This window comes from Carex rostrata, chromosome 23 (assembly GCF_964058835.1).
Source record: "Carex rostrata chromosome 23, lpCarRost1.2, whole genome shotgun sequence".
NCBI lineage: Eukaryota > Viridiplantae > Streptophyta > Magnoliopsida > Poales > Cyperaceae > Carex > Carex rostrata.
In genome coordinates, this window is record NC_135940.1 from 3,825,949 (window position 1) to 3,845,738 (window position 19,790).

Below are 19,790 nucleotides of genomic sequence, written 5' to 3' on the forward strand. Positions count from 1 at the left end.
CATCTAAAGATCCATCTATTGTTAATTCTCCCAATATTAATTAATTCTTGATTAACATCTCCAACAAGAAAGAGCGGAGGCAAATTTTTGATAGAATGGTGTAAATTAAATTTTAGGACAAGACACATTTTTATAATTCTATTCAAAATATATTTGTTTTTTACTCTTTCGGACTCCACCTGTGCTCAAAAGTTAAATTATTTGAGATTGTTTTTCAACTTTCCAAACAAATATACAGGGTAAATTTTGCTGTAGGTCACTAAACTTTGTTATTTGTCACGAATTGATCACTCAAGTTTGATTTGTCCCTTTTGAGTCACTCAACTTTGTTATTTGTCCCAATCAAGTCCCTCCATTTTTTCATCCAAAATTTTAATGGAATATGCTAATTCCGTTAGTATTTTGGATGAAATATGCTCATTCCGTTAATATTTTGGATGAAATGAGTATATTCCGTTAATTTTTTGGACGGAATAGGAATATTCCGTTAACATTTTGGATGAAAAAATATAGAGGACTTGATTGGGATAAATAACAAAGTTGAGTGACTAAAAAAGGATAAATCAAACTTGAGTAACCAATTCGTGGTAAATAACAAAGTTTAGTGACCTACAGCGAAATTTACCCAAATATATATGATTTTCTAAATAGGATGGTTCTGTTGAAACAAAGATGGCTGACATGTTTTGGATGACGAAAATTTTCAATGAAGTTTGTAATTTTATCAAAGAGATCAAAAGAAAAAGTGAAAAGTTTAATCGAGACACATATATCTAGTTGATTTGAAGGGTTATCTTCATCTATATATACATGTTCATGTTAATACTTGACAAATATTGTATACAATTATATACGAATAGGGGCAGAGTTAGACTTTTAAGTTATGAGGGTCAAACGTACATAGAGATCAATTATATAAAAATTTTCATGTTTGAATGTGGATCAATTTTACAATATCCCATAGCATTTTGCTCTAAAATATATAATAATCAAATTTTAAAAACAAATAGAGATCAATTGATTCCCATTGATTCCACGTGTATCCGCTCCTATATATGAATATAGTATTTTTATATGAAGAGTGATCCAATTACATTATTTTAGGTTGCCACGTCTTGACACCATACTTTTTTAAGTTATTTTTGCGATTTCAAAATCAAAACAGTCGATCCAAACCATTCAACATGATCTCCACATTAAAATTTGTTTGGAGACCAAATTTTACATTTTTTATGGAAATTTTTTATTACTTATTAAAAAATTTGAAAATTGTTGTTTTTCAATGGGATTGTCTAAAAACAGTAATTTTCAACACATCTTAATACTGAAAAAATTAAAAAATATATATAAAAAATTTGGTTTCCAAGTACATTTTAATACGGAGATCACATTGAATAGTTCAAATTGACTGTTTAGACTTTGAAATCGCAAATATAATTTAACATATAGTATCAAGATGTGTCACATAAAATGATAAAATAATATAATTGAATATCTCCTCTTTTTATGTAGTCAAAATTGTACTCTGAACAAGCAAAATCATCCCCAACATCCCCTTTTTTTGTTTCAGTGAAATCAGACTCCACATCATGAGATGCTAATTAATTAATAGGGAAACAACTATTGGAGATGTCAATTATTTCATATTAATAAAAATAAACCATGTTTTAGGAAATGACCCCATGTGATCACTGAAATTGTGGAATGTCACAAATGTTCTCATTAGTGCTTGCCTCACTATAAATTGTTACCATCTCTCATATTTATATGCTCTCCTGTTTTGAGAAAATTGGAGCCTCCAGTTATATTTTTACTGCATATGGCAAAATATATGGAAGAAACAAAAGCTAGATACTGAACCAAAGCTGCTTTTTTTTTATTGAAAGAAAAAAATAAATATATGATTTTCAACCAACACTAATGGTGGATGGTAATACAGTGCTTAATATTTTAGTTGTGCAGAGATGGATAAAATAAAATAAAATAAAATAAAGACAAAAGTGTATTTTAATTTAGAAGAAAAGACATAGCATATTTATGTGAGATTGTAAGTATATAGTTCTACGTATTTTTCTAACTTATCAAAGCAAAAAAAAAAATTACATAATTTTTTGAGGCACAATGGTTCGAGTGCCTTAGACTATGTATATAGAATTATAGATACATTGATTCTGCTGTTGAGTTGTGATTAAACAGAAGGTGCCAGTTCAAAACAAAATGGAGAAGACACTAACAGTAAAACAACCAAATAATCATTATGGGAAATATGATGTTGATATTCTGCAACTTAGATCATTCGTAACACAAGTTGGATGAACTTAATATTCAAATGAGATTTTTTTTTTTACAGGGCATGATGCATCAAAAGTCGTGCAGTTAAGGTGCATGATGGCATGGCAGCGCGCATAATCTTAGATTGAGGCGACTGAGACAGATAATAAAGATAAAGAACCCCAAAAAACAATACCTTTCTTAATCGGCGCCTTACATTGGTGGGACCCACTTTAAAATCTCTCTCTAACACTAACAGCCAGCAGCAGTCCCCATCCATCCATCCATCCATTTCTTGGCGCAAATACCGAAATATTCCATCAATATCAAATTAACCATGCCTAATGAGTATTGATATATCTCCCTAACATGCACCAAACATGAACGTATGTAATTATAGATTTATATTGATGTATTATATTATTTTTTAGGGTAATTATATCTTTCCTACCTAGGGATGGCAATGGGCCGAGCCCACGGGTATTTTGTCAAGCCCAGGCCTAGCCTGCCCGTTAAAAATCAATGGCCCGCCTGCCTGGCCCAAACTGACGGGCTTGAAAATTTAGGCCCAACCTGCCCATAGGCCTTTCCTCCAGGCCCAGGCCTGCCCGTGCCTGCCTGTCTATGCCCATGGGCTGCCTTACCCGGCCCGGCCCTGCCATGCCCAACCAAACCAACAATAATTTTTTGTATAATCAACAGTTCAACAGAGCATAAATTAATACTAAGCATATATTGAAAAAAAAAATATCCAACATTATATGACAGCACATCCCTAAACAAAACAACACCATAAATTAATACTACGTAAAACAACACAGAAACAAAAGTTCCAACATAGCAAAACACTTTACTATCCAATACAGCACAACAAAACAACAACACAACAAAGTATAATTCAGTACAAGTATAATTTAATACTAAGTTAAAAATAAAAATTTAACAATTACATAAATATTATTTAGCACCCAAGCAACAAGCATTCCTCACCTAATACTTGATGTTACCTTCTAAAACTACAATTCTCTCCTGTTGCTTGCTTATTTGATCAATTACTATCTGCAACTCACTCACATATTTGTTTTCAGCCTATTCCTGATTAAGAAAAAAACATAGTACCTAAACATTAGCAAAACAATATTTACGAGTTACGAGCAAAAATTGGACTACAATTTTGAGAAAATCAACATGCACAGATCAACTAAGGTGGGTTTAACAATTCAAAATCATCAATTCCACAACTCAAATTTCAACGACTTCAAGCAATCAAAAGGCCTCAATATCAAATAATTCATCACAACAGATTTTAAGCATATAATTCATCACAACAGATATTAAACATATTCAAAAATCATACTGGGTTTATTTTAAAAATAACTATACCAGAGGCCACTTCCACATTTTATTAGTGCATTCATTCAAATCACAAAACCAACAACAATATGGATATATAGACATATGGATAGAAAGCTAATTTAAGAAAAAGATGCAAAATGAAAAATATCATGGCTATATGGATAGACATATAGGAAAATACATTTGCTGGTTATATGGATGAAATAAACTGAAATTCACAACACAGCTTTGTTACGCCTCCCATATGTAAACCTAGGCTTCCACAATTCAGCACTTAAGCACTAAATTTTTTTTTGAAATTTACCAATTTCCAGCAAAGTCGAAGCGAAAGATACTAATTCCTTTCTTAGTAATTGTTGCTGCAAGGTTGAGCATTATAACGTCATCCTAAAATTAGAAAAAAATTATACAAAAAAAATAAGAGAGAGAGAGGTACAGCATTTCTAAGAATAGAAGAGCCATAAATGCAAATGTAGTCCCTGCCACTAGAAGTACTATTTGAGATTTATATTTGAAAAATGCAGTCCCTGCAACTAGTCTTAAAACTTGTGGCATTAAAACCCTCCTCAGTGAACAATTCAAAAATAGTTATTTGAGATTTAATTTTATTAGCACTGATTTGGCGCCATGACCATGGGCAATGGATACCTCCTCATGGTCTACAAGCAAATGCAATATTTTCCATATTTATTAGTGGGGTAAATGGGAAATTTTGTTCCTCAAGACTGAGTGTTATAACAACTAACAAGCACTATAATGACAATGCCACGAAAACAGAATATCAACCCAAAAATTTTAACTCTAGTTTAAGCAAATTCTATTAGTCAGTACCTTACTAGACCTGAAACCATGAGAAAGGATCACAAGTTCACAACCCCCTTAGAACCAGTGTTGTGCAACACGCCAACAAGCTTCTCTCCATGTTTGTTAGTTATTTCAAGCCTTTCTTCTGATATGTCTGTTTTATTTCACAGGGAAGAACAAAATAAATCATTAGTATTGAGAAAGGATGCATACGTGACAATTTCAATAGCAAAATTTGTTATGATCTTCTCAGTTAAAATGCCAAATTGGTTACTACAATTTCAGTATTCCAGTTTAATTATACGAGCATGAATCAGTAGCCCTTAAGCCGAGCTAAGTTTCAGTTCAGAAAAACGAAAGCAAACGACAATCGATGGAAGAGAGAGGGAGCAAACTAACCTGATAGAAGAGTGATGCAAATCGATTTTGAGGGCGTGACTGGTGGCGTCGTGGTGGAGGACTGGCACCGTAGCCAAGGACTGGTGGCAAGAAGAGAGGGAGAAAGACAAGAGAGTCGGAGAGAGTGACAGAGAGAGAGATGTAGTGAGGGAGGTAGATCAGATCTGTGGTGGCGGAGGGTCCGCGGTGGCTATCCGGTGGCGGAGCGAGTAACAGAGAGAGCCGACAGAGAGAGGGGGCTAAGAGACAGAGAGAGAGAGAGCGAAAGAGACTCAGAGAAAGAGCGGCTGCACTGCCTCCACATAAAACCCTAAATTCATATTTGTTGTATTAACATATAAGCCCAATGGGCTGCCTGTGGGCTTCGACTTAAGCCCAGGCCTGACCTGGCCTGTCTTTAGGCCCGGCCTTACCTGGCCCATCACAGCGCCGGGCCGACCGGGTAAAGGACGGGCCGGGCGGATATGACCGGGCCTCCGGGCCATCTGGGCTTTTTTGCCATCCCTATTCCTACCCATCATTCTCTCATTTCTTTCCTCATTTTTAACTATAACTATCAATTATAACTACTTTTATTTCTTTTCCCTCTCTCCATTCCTCTCTCATATCCACCTCCGCCTCCACCTCTCTCACCCACCTCCGTCTCTCTCGTCTCCGCCTCCACCTTCGTCTCTATTTTTTCATCAATAAGCTTCCCTCTCTCTCATCTTGAAATGGTAAATACGATAAGCTTCCTTCATCTCCCACCTCTGTCTCCGCCTCTGCCTTTTCACTTATTCCTACTGCTACCGCTCCAGCGGACATTCTGCTATTCTGCTGGAGATCATCCGCCACTTAATCCCAATCAAGCATGCCTCCATTGGGTATGAATACTTCAACGTGTATGAATGAATACTTGATATACTCCATCCCAATTAAGCACACCTCCACCGGGTCAGATCCATCATTGTCGACCGTCTCAAAATGAGTGCTAAATGGATCGAGTTCAACTAATTGTGTCTCTGTGGATGCAATTAATCCCTTTCGTGTCTATGTTCGTTTTTCTCATGAAGTAGCGAGTTATTTGAAAAAGAACAAAACTCCATTAATACTAAGAAATGACAGAAAAAAAAAATTTGAAAAAAAATATAGGTGTATGAATGAATGCTTGATGTTTTAGGTATGAATGAATACGTGATATCTTATGTATGAATATTACAATGTGTGTGTGGTGTGTGTATATATATATATATACATACATACAGAGGTGGGCTACGGTGAGTTGCGAAGTAAAGCGATTATTTTACTTCACGCTCATATTTTGCGATTTTAAAGTTTAAAATGTCGATCTGAACCGTTCATCTTGTTCTCCATATTAAAATGTGCTTGGAGACCAAATTTTATATTTTTTGGAATTTTTTTACTATTTATTAAGCAATTTTGAAAGTCGCTGATCTGATGGTCCAGAAAATTTTACTGTTTTTTACTGTTCACAGCAAAACAGCAATTTTCAAAAATACTTAATAAATAGTAAAAAAATTCCAAAAAATGTAAAATTTGGTCTCCAAGCACATTTCAATATGGATTAAACATCTAACGGTTCGGATCGGTCGTTTGGACTTTCAAAATAAAAATACGGCGTGAAGTAGAAACTCGTTTTACTTCGCAACTCACCGTAGCCCACCTCCATACATACATATATATATAAATATATATATATACACACATACATACATATAGAGATGGGCTATGGTGCATTGCAATGCATGGAGGGTTTTGTGCATTGGACCATAAATCTAAAATTCAAAATCCAAATGGCCGATCCAAACCGTTCATCTTGTTCTCCATATTAATATGTGCTTGGAGACCAAATGTTACATTTTTCTGAATTTTTTTACTATTTATTAAGTATTTTACAAAATTGTTGATCCAACGGTGGCTGCTGATTTTACTGTTTTGTTAAGCCACCGTTGGATCAACAATTTTGTAAAATACTTAATAAATAGTAAAAAAATTTAGAAAAATGTAAAATTTGGTCTCCAAGCACATATTAATATGGAGAACAAGATGAACGGTTTGGATCGGCCATTTGCATTTTGAATTTTAGATTTATGGTCCAATGCACAAACCCCTCCTTGCATTGCAATGCACCATAGTCCATCTCTCTCTCTCTCTCTCTCTCTCTCTCTATAAATATTTGATATCTTATGTATGAATACTTCAATGAAGTATGTTTTGTTTCTTTTAAATATTGTTTTTAGCATTTCAATTACATGATCTGTAAAATTTGATAGATTATTATTTTTTCGACAGTGAAACATGTGGCAACTATTTTTTATTTCCAAAAAATAAAATTGAACTAGAAAGTAATAAAGCAATGTTCAATACTCTTCAGTTGCTCTTGTAAAATTAATCGAGGTATGCACATATGCTTGTAATACTCTTGATTCATGAACTATTTACACTTGTACGACGAAAATGAATACTTTTTCGATGAGATATGAATACTTGCATGACGAGATATGAATATTTATGCAATTGATAACTCGAAAGTAAATCATCATGGATCGCATTTGAAAGATAAAATTGTGTTAAAGATGTTCGTGGTTTTAGATTTGCAAAATTCCTCACAGATCGTCAGAAATATTTGTTAGATTGAACAGAGAAAAAAAAACATCTCTAAAAATGTATAAAAGATGGATAAGTGATGTGTCCAGCTTTTTTATTTGCACTTGCACGATGATAATGAATACTTTCTCGATAAGTTGTGAATACTTGTGCAACAGACAACTCAAAAATATGTCATCATGGATTTCATTTGAAAGAGAAAATTGTGCAAAAAAATGTTCATGGTTTTAGATTTGCAAAATTCCTCACAAATCGTCAGAAATATTGGTTAGATTGAACGGAGAAAAAAAACACCTCTCAAAACATGTAAAAGATGACTGAGTGATGTGTCCATTTAAAAAAAAATACTTGATATCTTAGGTATGAATAATTGATGTGTTATATATGAATACTTGCGCATACCAGTTGTAAAATCTTTCAAATATTAGGCGGTCCCCAAATAGTAAGTGGTCCTCCTAAGTAGCTAGTAGTTACTCAAGTAGTTAATAACTGGAGGAAGAAATTAAGAAAAGTTACGGAGATAGCTAGGTACTCTCTATTTTTATAACTTTCACAATTATGTTTTTATTAAAAAGCACACTCTTTATACTTTTGTCTTTCTAAGTTGCCAGTTTCCCAATTAATATAATAAACTCATAACATTCATCAAACACCAATTAAATTATCAATTAGTGTATACCATTCAAAAAGATCATAGCACATTGTTTTTGTTATATTATGCAATATAAACTTGTTGTGTATAACAATATGTAAGTTGCACAAAAGAAAGACAAATTCAATAAAAAAAAAAAATTAATGTGATACAATATCTAGTAAGTTGTATATTAATATCTACTATTCCATCAAACAACTATTCAATAAAATCTTGAAATATGTTTAACTTTCTAAAATTCAAATTTTACAATACTCTTTTAACTATTCTATGTAAAAAATCAAACATATCACATGATTTTTTATATTTTTTCTTTATGCACTCACTCTTTCAAAACATTTTTATTAATAAGAATTTAATATATATATATATATATATATATATATATAACTATGTAACTCACTAACAAACATATTACCAAATCAAATTCAATCAATCAGAATCATCTAATTGAATGTTACCAAGTTTCTTTATTCGACTGATACGTCCAAAGGGTATGGTAAAAAGCTTCAGTACAATGAGATGTACCTTTTAACCCTAAATACACTTTCGGTTCAGATTGCAAGTATACAATTCTATCGTGTAGTATATTATCGGGTATCGATCCACAGGGAGTGTGTTTAATTACTATGCTTAAACTTTAGTAATAAATTTCAGAAAATAAAATAAAGTGCAATAAAAGTAAATGGGGGGTTTGTTCTAACAATTCCTAGTTTTGGGTTCAATACCTGAGAGAGAGATTTTAAAACAATAAAAGTAAATTGAGGAAATAAAGATTGATTTGCTTTCTAGTTTGAGAAGATCTATGAGCATTCGGTCTACAATCTCTTGCTAACTCTATCTATTCGGTATTTGTTTAAGTTCATGTATGATTTGATGAGGTTTCTAACCTAATATGTTATTAAGGGTCACTTTCGTGAATTAATAACGTGTCTAAGTAATTCGAACTTCACGATTAAGTCCTTCATCCTAGCTACCTAGACCATACGCTTTTGTTAGTCTCTCCTTACCTCAAATATTGATATTTCACGATTAAGTCCTTCATACCAATACCCGATTCGATTTGAGATGTCCTAATTAGGGTTTGCCTTCACGGTTAGGTCCTTCACCAAATTCCTAACCTTAATTTCTGTAGTTCCGACTTAGATTACAAATTAGTTAGATCATAATCCAAACCTAGGGTATTTGCATTCATAATTTGGTACTCTCCTCTCATCCTAGGAATATTGGTTCTTTCGAATCCAACACGGGACTACTGCGATTTCAAGTACTAACTATGTAATTAACACAAATGATAAATCACAGAAATTAACATCAAATCCCATAAAACAATCATAACAAAAACAAATAACCGAATAAGATACAATTAAACAAGTTCATGCATTGACCTAAATCTCTAGAGAGAGAACTACTCCCTCATGGAGAGGTCCATTACAAAAAGTTGGCAAAGTAAGAAGAAATGAAATAAAGAAATGATTACACCCTTTATTGAATCAAGAACCTCTATCTCGCCGAATCTTGCTCAGGAAACTCTTCTTCTCCTCGCTTGAAAGCTTTCCTTACTTCAGAATTTATCGCTAAGTATTGTGTGTGTGGAGAGAGAGAATGAGATTGGATGATTTTGATCTTTCCGAAGAGATGCCTTGAATGGATAATGAACCCCCTCTTTTATAGCCAAGGGCTATGCCCAATTAAGAGGCTAGGAAGTGGAGTTAGTGGGTGCTATATTTGGATTGTTTCCCAGGATGCTTTGTCCAATTTTGACTGTAAAAACGTGTCCATGATGCGCTAAAAATAGAAACCGTGTTGAAAACGTGTAATTTTGGCTTTCTGCGAGTTTAGTGCATTCAACTGACTCCAAATTTCTTTTTTTAGTTTCTCATGCTGTGGATCTTCTTTCTAGCTTTCCAAAAAGTGGTCGTATGCCCAAAACGGAGTTACGAGTCAAAAGTTATGACTATTTTAAGTTCAGGCTCTAGTTATGCGTTCTGCTACAGTGCGGCCAGTCCACCTGCACTGGGCTCGGATTTTTCCTGTGCGTCCAGATTTCATTCGCATCGAAATCCGTGCATCCACACGGATTTTGACGAATAGCTTATTATACCTTTTTAAAATTGGCACACATCCAGAAATCCATCTAAGCACTTAGTACGGCCGTATCGTAAACCGTGCGTCCGTACTGAGCATTTTTCTTCGGTTTTCTTTATTTTTCTTCATTTTCTGCAAATTAAAACCAAATAAAAGTAGTAACTTGATCCTAGGTGTATTCTATTTATTTTATATTTAAAATACAAGATATTTGATGTTATTTCATGATAAAAATCAGATCAAATATGTATATAATTTAGGCCTATCATCGACATAGACTATAAAGTTCTAGTTTGATCAATGTGTCCAATTATATGTTACTGAAATATCTATATTTAAGAACCTACCTTCGGCCTAGTGACAAAGGCACATGACTTCTATATTGGAGGTCATGGGTTTGAAAATCACAAAATAGAAATATCCTCTTAACCTCTAATCCATGATTTCCCAAAAAATATATATATATTTTTCTTTTTCTCAAACAAATGGAAGCCCTACAAATATTATTAAATTAATTTCTTCAATCTAAAATTCAATCAATTTGAATCATCCATTTTAATATTCTTTAATTTTGATACTCACAATCAAATTCAAGTTTGAGCAAGTAAACTATAAGCTATGTTACTCTAATACTTTACATATGGCCTCGTATCCGTATCCGATACGTATCATATTATCGTATTGATACCTGTATCCTATCATCCGATGTCCATATAATATTGAAAATTATCATATAGCCGTATTCCGTATCATATCCTATACAATGCCCGTACATATATTTCTATAACATCAACTATCAATTATATGTTAATGAAAGTGAAACTCTTTTTCTCTCACACATGAGAACCATAACAGATTGCAAGATTGGGGGAGATGTATCCGCTCCAGCACAAACTTAGTAGGTCCCACGTGTCACGTTCTCCGTATGGGTAGCATCTGTGAGTAGCTAGGCGGGACCCGCGCACTACCCATCACCGACAAAGCTCTTGGATTGGGTGCAGTGGTGGGCCCTACATCCCTTCTCTTGGCTGCTCTTTAGTACAAATCAGCCGCAGGCCTTCTGGTTCTGATTTCTCTCTCTTCATGAATCCATCCATCCATCATTTTCTCTCTCTTACACACGCATGACATGGAACAATAGAACATCCACTTGTTCCTTCGTCGCCAATTAAACTCTGCTATCATTGGCAAATATGAGAAAAAAAAAAACAGATAATTATATGTATAAACTCTGCTTTTATTTTTCTGATAGGAAGTATGTTCTGGTGATATGATGAACCTTCTCCTCTTCACACATCAATACATCATGTCATTTCTCACCTGAACTTGGTTTACTGTGCCACTGAATGTACCAATCAATTAGTAATCTTTTCCCTATATGACTGTGAAACTAACATAAATATATTTTTAGTAAAGATTGAGGATCAAGCAGAGGTTATATATTGATCATATCCAGAGAAAATTTTCATTCAGATTTGAAATTTGCGGTCAATCATGTCATATAAACTATGCTGTCATTAATTTCTTACCTGAACTTGGTTACTGTGCCAGTGAATGTACTAATTAATTGATTACCAAGCCTTTTCTTATATGACGATGTGAAACTGACATGATCAAAATAATAACATTCATTTTCACATGATCAAAATAATAACATTCATAAATAAATAAAAACGATTTTTTTAGTAAGATTGAGGGTCAAGTTCTTTCTTTATATTCACATAAAAAATCATCAGCTATCGATGGTCAAGTTCTTATTTAGTTCTATTTTTTTTAGGATAGGAACACTGTTTTGGTGATACGATCAACCTTCTCCTCTTCACACTTCTCACTTTCTGATCATGATACATCAACATTAATTCATCAAAACAAAAAGAAAGATATTAATGTGCTATTTGTTATTACTTGTTGAATCTTTGGTTGGGTTTGTTAGCTACTTAAATACAATGAGGGTTCATTTTCAGTATTGCTTGCATCCATAAAAGCAGCTTCTTGCTTTTCTATATTCGGTGTGTCTAATTTAAGATTGATAAATCATATTTATAGATTTAAGTCTTTTAAGAAAAAAAAAATAATGGTGTAAATCTAATCTATCCATGATTGAATGAACTTGATATGAAAAAAAAAATTATTTGTTTTCGTGCAAATTAAACGGATCACCCTCAACTTAATTAAGTACTACTACTAATATTTTTTAATTCTTGGATATTATAATTTTATTGAAATTATTGTAAATGTATACTGCAAGTTAAATGTTCTTTAAAAGTACATCATGTCTTTGATAGGACTGTGAAGAAAAACATAAATTAATCATCATAAAGAATGTCAAGCTTTAAAGTCTTTTAACTATGTCACATCATAAATATTTTATCCCTAATTTAGTTTCTCTCTCTATATCTCATATTTTTTTATCAGATGACCTTTATACCATGTTTGTCTCTTATTACTTACAAATTATGACTTAATTTGATGTGTCTAAGTTGCAATATAACTCTCAAAATAATACGATTTTTCTTGTGTCTTCCTCTGTTTATCTATTTCACAATTACCACTGTACCTATCTACAATATTATAAAAAAAATATTTTGTTAGCCCAAATTTACTGAATACAAAATAAATAGATATACATCTCTTTTTTTCAGAATGAAACCTGAGAAATAGCCCAAGTAGTTATAAATATTTTAATTAACAAGTGATTACGCGTGGGTGCATATATATAAAAGGAATGTTCTTGCGAAATGTATATATGTTTAGAATGAGCATTTTAAAAATAATGATTACATTCATTACACTTGATAAATCTATTTAATTTGATCAGTCCATTATTTACAGAGAATTCTGAAAATAATATCGCGATGATCATGCAACAAGAATGAGACACTTTTCGCGAGGATAAAAAAGTGACTTTTTGCGACAGACTACTCTCATTGTTCAGTTTTTTCTTTTTGCGACAGACGACCGTCATAAATGCGTTTTTTCTCTGGCAAAAAGTGTCTACTTTGTTGTAAATATATATATATATATGCATGTTTATTGTCATGTTTTTTTCATTTTCTCGAGGTACGTTTTTACCCGATCATATTTCTTGCATCATGTATTTTTACAGCATGGAGTAAACTTTTGTCTGTATATATTCTCATAATTAGTAACTAAAACAAAACAAAAAATTATAATTTAATATATAAATATTATCAACATAATTAATACAAATAAATCACTGTATAAGATGATTGAAGAATGCTTCTACATTTACTTTTATCCACATCATGAAATATATATTTTTTTCTCGAAGCTCTTCAACTAATTAATATCTTACTATAAGTTAAGAACTAGAAAGAAGCGAAAAGCCTAGTAAACTCCGCAGGTGATTCAAGACTTGCCGTTTTGAGAGTCGCAACACTAGTTTGACCGCTCCGCCTCGCCTCCATCCCTTCTTGTCAACCTGGTCCATCTCGTCTCGCTTTATTCGAGCATATGACTTTGTTAAGGATTCTGTCGCTCGTCGCCTCATCCATTCGTATCTATTTTTCTGGTTCGACTGAGAGTTTTGTGTATTTGTTTCCATCATCGTAGTATCTACTACAACAATATATATGAATAAGGTATGCGTTTTTATAGTTGTTGTTGATGATGAGATTGCAAAGAGTTGCCTCCTTCCTCCTCTCTTCTTGTTCTTGTTCTTGTTCTTGTTCTTGTTCTTGTTCTTGTTCTTCTTCTTCTTCTTCTTCTTCTTCTTCTTCTTCTTCTTGTTCTTCTTCTTCTTCTTCTTCTTTTTTCACCTCTCTGAGTGGTGACTGTCCTGGGCCGGTTGATTCAATTTCCGGTTTGGTTTGATTCAATGCCTTCTCAGCTGAGTGGTGACTGTCCGGTCCAATTGGATTCAGTGCCCTTTTCTTCCTCCTCTCTAAGTAATGACTGTCTCGGTCCGGTTTGATTTAGTGCCTCTCGGCTGCACATTCCTCTGGGCAACGTCGATTTTGGAAAGAAGAAGATGTTTCGTCCTCAAGGAAGGACTTGATACGGCGTACTCCGCCTGCCATGCAACTCGAAAAATTACTGTTGTTTCTACATTATCAGAGAAGAAAATCGGAAGGCCCACCTACTTTGCTAATCGGGCGCGAATAGACTAATTCGCATTATCTGGCTTCACATATCTATTATTTTTTGACATAGCAAATTAGATAATTTTACAGGTAGCTCAATGTATAGGTTTTTATACTTTCTATTTTAATCAAAAGAAACCTGTGTAATAGCTATCTTGTATATCGTTGGATCAAATGCAATCGCTTACTGGCTTTTAACCAAAAAAAAAAAAAAAAACTAATTAATATCTTTCAAACTTACAACTTCTCATAAAGAAGGCAAATTATAATTTAGCCATCAGAATTGGTGCGGTTCTCACACCTTAATTAAGAAATTACTCTAAAGTCTAAACCATGAATAAACATCTGATATATATTCTCGAATTGTAAGATTGATGTTAAATAATTTAATGCTGTTGATATTCATGGTATGAATATACATCTGCGGTAACAAATCCAACTGAACATTTAAAACATGAAAAACAAGTCCAATGAAGCAACCATATGCACAAAAATATAGAAGCAACTATGCACACAATTATGTAGAAACTATAGTGATAATTTTATGATTCGACAATACATAGTTCCAAAAAGGTCAAAAGTTTGTAGTTTGTGTATAATACAGGTGTAATCCGATTATAATCTCAAAATGCAAATGATATACTAATATTGACATTTTTGTGAAAAAAAGTTTGCAGATTCAATAAGGATATTAAATAAATATACAATTTGATAGTTTGAAAATATATAATTCAGTGAGGTGTCTAGAAAAAATAATACGGGAAATATTATAGGGATAAAACCAGTGTTCTAAATAGTGCGTTATAGCGGCGCTATAGCGCCGCTATAGCGTTTTTGGAGACCAAACGCTATGCTATGGCATTAAAACACGCTATTTGCGCTACAGATGCTATAGCGGTAATAGCGGTCCGCTATAGCGTATAGCGTGTAGCGCAAATAGCTCGCGCTATGCAACATTTGCTGTTTTTTTTTTCAATTTATATGAGCTTTAAAATAAATAAATGGTGAAGATATTGTTTAATTTTGATGAATATTACATTATATCAAATTCAAGTCCGCTATAATAATTTTTTCATTTTGCTCTTGGTTTTTTTTTAACTGATGATAAATCAAATAAATAATTGCTAAATTATGAAAATTTTAGGGACTGACAAGAATTTCTTCAAGGATCATCTGTTTATTTTACTAGAAGTATGATTTTTTTTTCTTTTCAATTTCTAGGTTATTTTGAAATTTAAATAGAAAAAAGATAAATTATGTTATGATGTTGAAGATATTTTAAATAGAAAAAGATCGATAGTTTATGATATTAGTATTACTATAGATATTTTGAGTCGCAATTTGAACTTTGTATTGGTTCAATATAGAGGTTGAATAAAACCCGTTAAGGGTATACCCGCCCGTACCCGCCAGCTAGGGTGCCCGAGCCCGGGTATGGGTCGGGTACTCGGGTACGCGGGTACGGGCAAAAACCGGACCGGACCCGTTATTTTAGACCAATACCCGAGTTTACCCTACCCGAGTTAACCCGTACCCGACTAAACCCGTACCCGACTACCCGAGTACCCATACCCGTATACCCGAGTACTGTTCATCACAGTTCAAAATTCAAAAAATTTGATTTTTCCCCCCAAAAAAATCAGAAAAAAACCAGAAAAAATCAGGAAAAACCAGAAAAAACCAGAAAAAATCAGAAAAAACCAGAAAAAAACAGAAAAAAAACAGCAAAAAAAAAAAAAAAAAATACCCGTACCCGTACCCGCCTTACCCGTCAAGGGTACACGGGTAAGGGTATAGGACGGGTAGGGTATGGGTTTTGAAAATTATACCCGCCATACCCGTACCCGAATACCCTTGTACCCGAGTATACCCGTACCCGAGACGTACCCGTACCCGAGACGGGTATACCCGGGGTACCCGTACCCGCCCAAGTTGCAAACCACTAGTTCAATATGAATATTATAATTTTTTAATCAATTTGATATTATTTATTGTTCTATGAGACTAAATAATGTTGATATTTAGTACAAATATATAATATAATTTTTATAAAAATAAAAAAAACGCTATTTGGAATAGCTTTCGCTATAGCTTTTTTTGGAGGCTCCCCGCTATGACGCGATAAACGCTATTTAGAACCTTGGATAAAACCATGTGGTGTATAAACTACAACACGAATGTAAACACAAATCCTGCCACACTGAGAGAGAGATTTAGTGCCTGCCTGCCTAACATCCAATCCAGTGATAATGAGGCCAAAGAAATGAATGAATGAATGTACGCCTGTGAAGAACCAACCGTAGATTCTGTGCCTTGTCCGTTACCCACAAAACAATAAAAAATAATTAGTAGAATCTACAATGTCATATAGAAAAGCAAAAACAAGGAATTAGTTGGCGGGAGACGGTCTTTCTAGCTTCCTTTGTTTTATTGTTTTGCTCTCTAGTTAATTCCCTCCTTAATTTGGATGAATCAAAATGTATTTATTGCTTTCTAAATTTGAGAAAAAAAAAATAATATTCTTATAATTTTGGGAAGCAACCTCTGAACTAATGTTACAAGAATATGACAGTATTCATCGCACATATTTCTGTCACTAATAGAAAAAATAAATTTTTGTCCGTATATCCTCACAAATAATCACTTTTAACACTCGCAGATACTAGCACATTATTTTACAAGAATACGACACTATTCCTCGCATATATTCCCGTCACTAATAGAAAAAAATACCTTTGTGTCCGTATATCCTCGCGAATAGTCACTTTTACGCTCGCAGATGCTAGCACATTCTTGTTTAACATTAAATTAAAGACAATGTCTACTTTTGTGTGAAAGGTCAAGATTTGTTGTAAATATTAAATAGCTAATTGACTTAATCTTCATTCTTTAATAAAAGAATCTTACAATTTTAAAAACACGTAGCAAATACATAGCACCGGATGATCTGATTAAATATAACAATTACTGCCACATACTTTTTTTTTATGGTTAGCAGGCAAGTTCCAAACTAACAAATATATTATAATAAAAGTTAATTACATAGTTAGCACTATACAAGGTCATTTTTGTTATGACCTGTTACAACCCCCTGCCCTTTTAACTATTTATTAAAATTTGCTTCTAGCATTATGCTATAAGCGCTCCCATGCCCTCTAACAATAATCCCTTTGCTAGCTAAACTCGTTTTACATGATTTAAGTAAGGTGTATCCAATCATTGATTTCTAGTGTTGCGCTCGCAATAAGCAGCCCAGGTGGCCTTCTCTTGCCCGTAAATAGCCTCTTGTTTCTTTCCCACCAAATGCCCCATGCTTCTGCCGCCCATACATTATCCCATATGCACCTTGACTGATCGTGTAGTGACAATCTGATGTGTAGCCATATATCCCCCAACTTCTTGTCGTGAATAGGCCTATATGTCAGGTTAAATTATGTCATCAGGCCTCTCCAGACCAACTTTGCATAAGGACAGTTCCACAGCATGTGATCACAGGTTTCTACTTCCGTTAAATCACATAGTGCGCACCCATGCGGCACATTGCAGCCTCTTATAATAAGCATCTCCTGCGTCAGTAGGCTGTTCTGTATCACCAGTCATAAAATAATCCTCACATTAGTCAGAATTTTTAGCTTCCACAATGCTTTGTGGTAAGGGCACGAAGTTCCCCTGTTATGCATGGTTTTGTATGCCGTGGCACAAGAGTATTGGCCTTCCTGAGTCCATCTCCATCGTCTCCTTTCATTTGTCGTGTCTGATTCTGTTGAAACCTGATAGAAATTCCAGTTTCTTTCTAGGTCATTTGTAAAAAAGGATCTATTCGTTGTTTCCCATATTGCCTCTCCCGTGCTATATATCATCTGCATAGATTGTGTCCATTGACTCGTCGAGTTATTGTCCAATTTTCATAACCATTTTATGAGAAGTGCCTCGTTAAGAATGGCTAGATCTATGATACCCATTCCCCCATTTTGAGCCAGTGTACACACCGTCTCCTAATTCACCAGACAATTAATGCCTCTACACGTCTCATTGCCTTTCCATAAAAAATCCCTCCTCATTTTGTTTATATGTTTCAACACTCCCTTGGGGATAGAGAGCACTTGCATATAATGTAACGGCATAGCTTATAGGACTGCTTTGACCAACGTCACTCTACCTCCATAAAAGAGAATGTTCGATTTCCATCATTCCATTCTGTTCTGCACCGCATTGATCATTGGTTCCAGGTCTATCTTCCTTGGTTTCCTGGTGGTGAGGGGGAGGCCTAGGTTTTTGATCGGGAGTTGGGATGGTTGACAACCTAGGATGCTTTGAATGACCTGTACTCTGCTCAGTGCGAGAGTGATTGGGACAAAGCTACTTTTGGTCTTATTTATTTTAAGGCCCGAGAGCTCCTCATACATTGATAGTATCCTTGCGATGATTTTAAGGGTGGTTGGGTGTGATTCGTAGATGATGATAGTGTCGTCTGCAAATTGGATTGGTTGTGGGGCCATAAAAGCTAGATTGGGCATGAGAGCTGAGGCATTTTGGATAAAACGGACCAGGGAATCAGCCACAATGATAAAAATCATTGGAGATAGCGGATCACCCTGTGGCACTCCTCTTTGATGCCTAAAATAGGAAGTTAGGCTCCCATTAATCTTTATTGCCAGATGTGCAGCACCGATGTTACCCATCTCGGTGAGAATCCTCTTTCAATCAGCAAGTTTATCGTGTAGCACCAATCTACCGTGTCAAATGCCTTCTCGAAGTCCACCTTATACAAGATCGCTAGCACTTTTTCTCTGGTGTAGAAATTTAGAAATTTCCTTGCCACCACAAATGATTCTGTCATGGATCTTCCTTTGACGAATGTCGTCTGGTTAGGCGCAATGAGACTATCAAGCATCGGTGCAAGTCTATTCACAAGTAATTTGGTGATGATTTTTACAATTGAATTGATTACACTTATTGGCCTATTGAGCTTTCTGCATGTGTATAAGTTGAAAGGGAAAGTCCGATTTGGTGACTGCCATGAGAACCGACTGAATGACCTGGGGGTTGTGCACCGTTTTCAGTCGGGCATCACTATGATCGCACGCCTCAGCTCCATTGCATTGTATCTCATTCGGTGAGTCTCCGGTATGTAGACTGTAGCTGTGTCTGGGCGATTGGATGGTAAGCCTTCTTCGCCTAGATTGCTCATTGGTCGCATTGGGTCAAACCTCGCCTTGTTGTATTCCGGGCAGCTGCGCGCCTCGTGGCCTTTGACCCAATAGTGAGCACACATCCTCTTCTTGTCTTTGCATTTTCTTTGATCGTGTCAGAATTCGAGGTAGTTAAAGCACCTTTCTCGCCATGCATGATGCGTCGGTACCGGGGGCAGCGGTAAAGGGAGTCGTTTAGGCTTACTTGGCTACTTCGAGGTGCTGTGTGAAGACCATGGATTTTGGTCGACGAAATTGATCCATGGTGGCAGCTGATATCTCGATGGTGGGGGTGATGGAGAAGCGTGTATGTGTTGG

At 34.7% G+C, this 19,790-nt stretch overlaps 1 long non-coding RNA gene across 1 annotated transcript; it reads right to left on the reverse strand.

Moving 5' to 3' along the window:
• Positions 1 to 3,241: 3,241 nt before the first annotated feature.
• On the reverse strand, positions 3,242 to 4,688 carry LOC144574488 (uncharacterized). Its single transcript, XR_013518236.1, has 3 exons — positions 4,459 to 4,688; positions 3,932 to 4,014; positions 3,242 to 3,366 (listed from the first exon to the last, which is right to left on the reverse strand). It is a non-coding gene; the product is annotated as an uncharacterized LOC144574488 (long non-coding RNA).
• Positions 4,689 to 19,790: the final 15,102 nt, after the last annotated feature.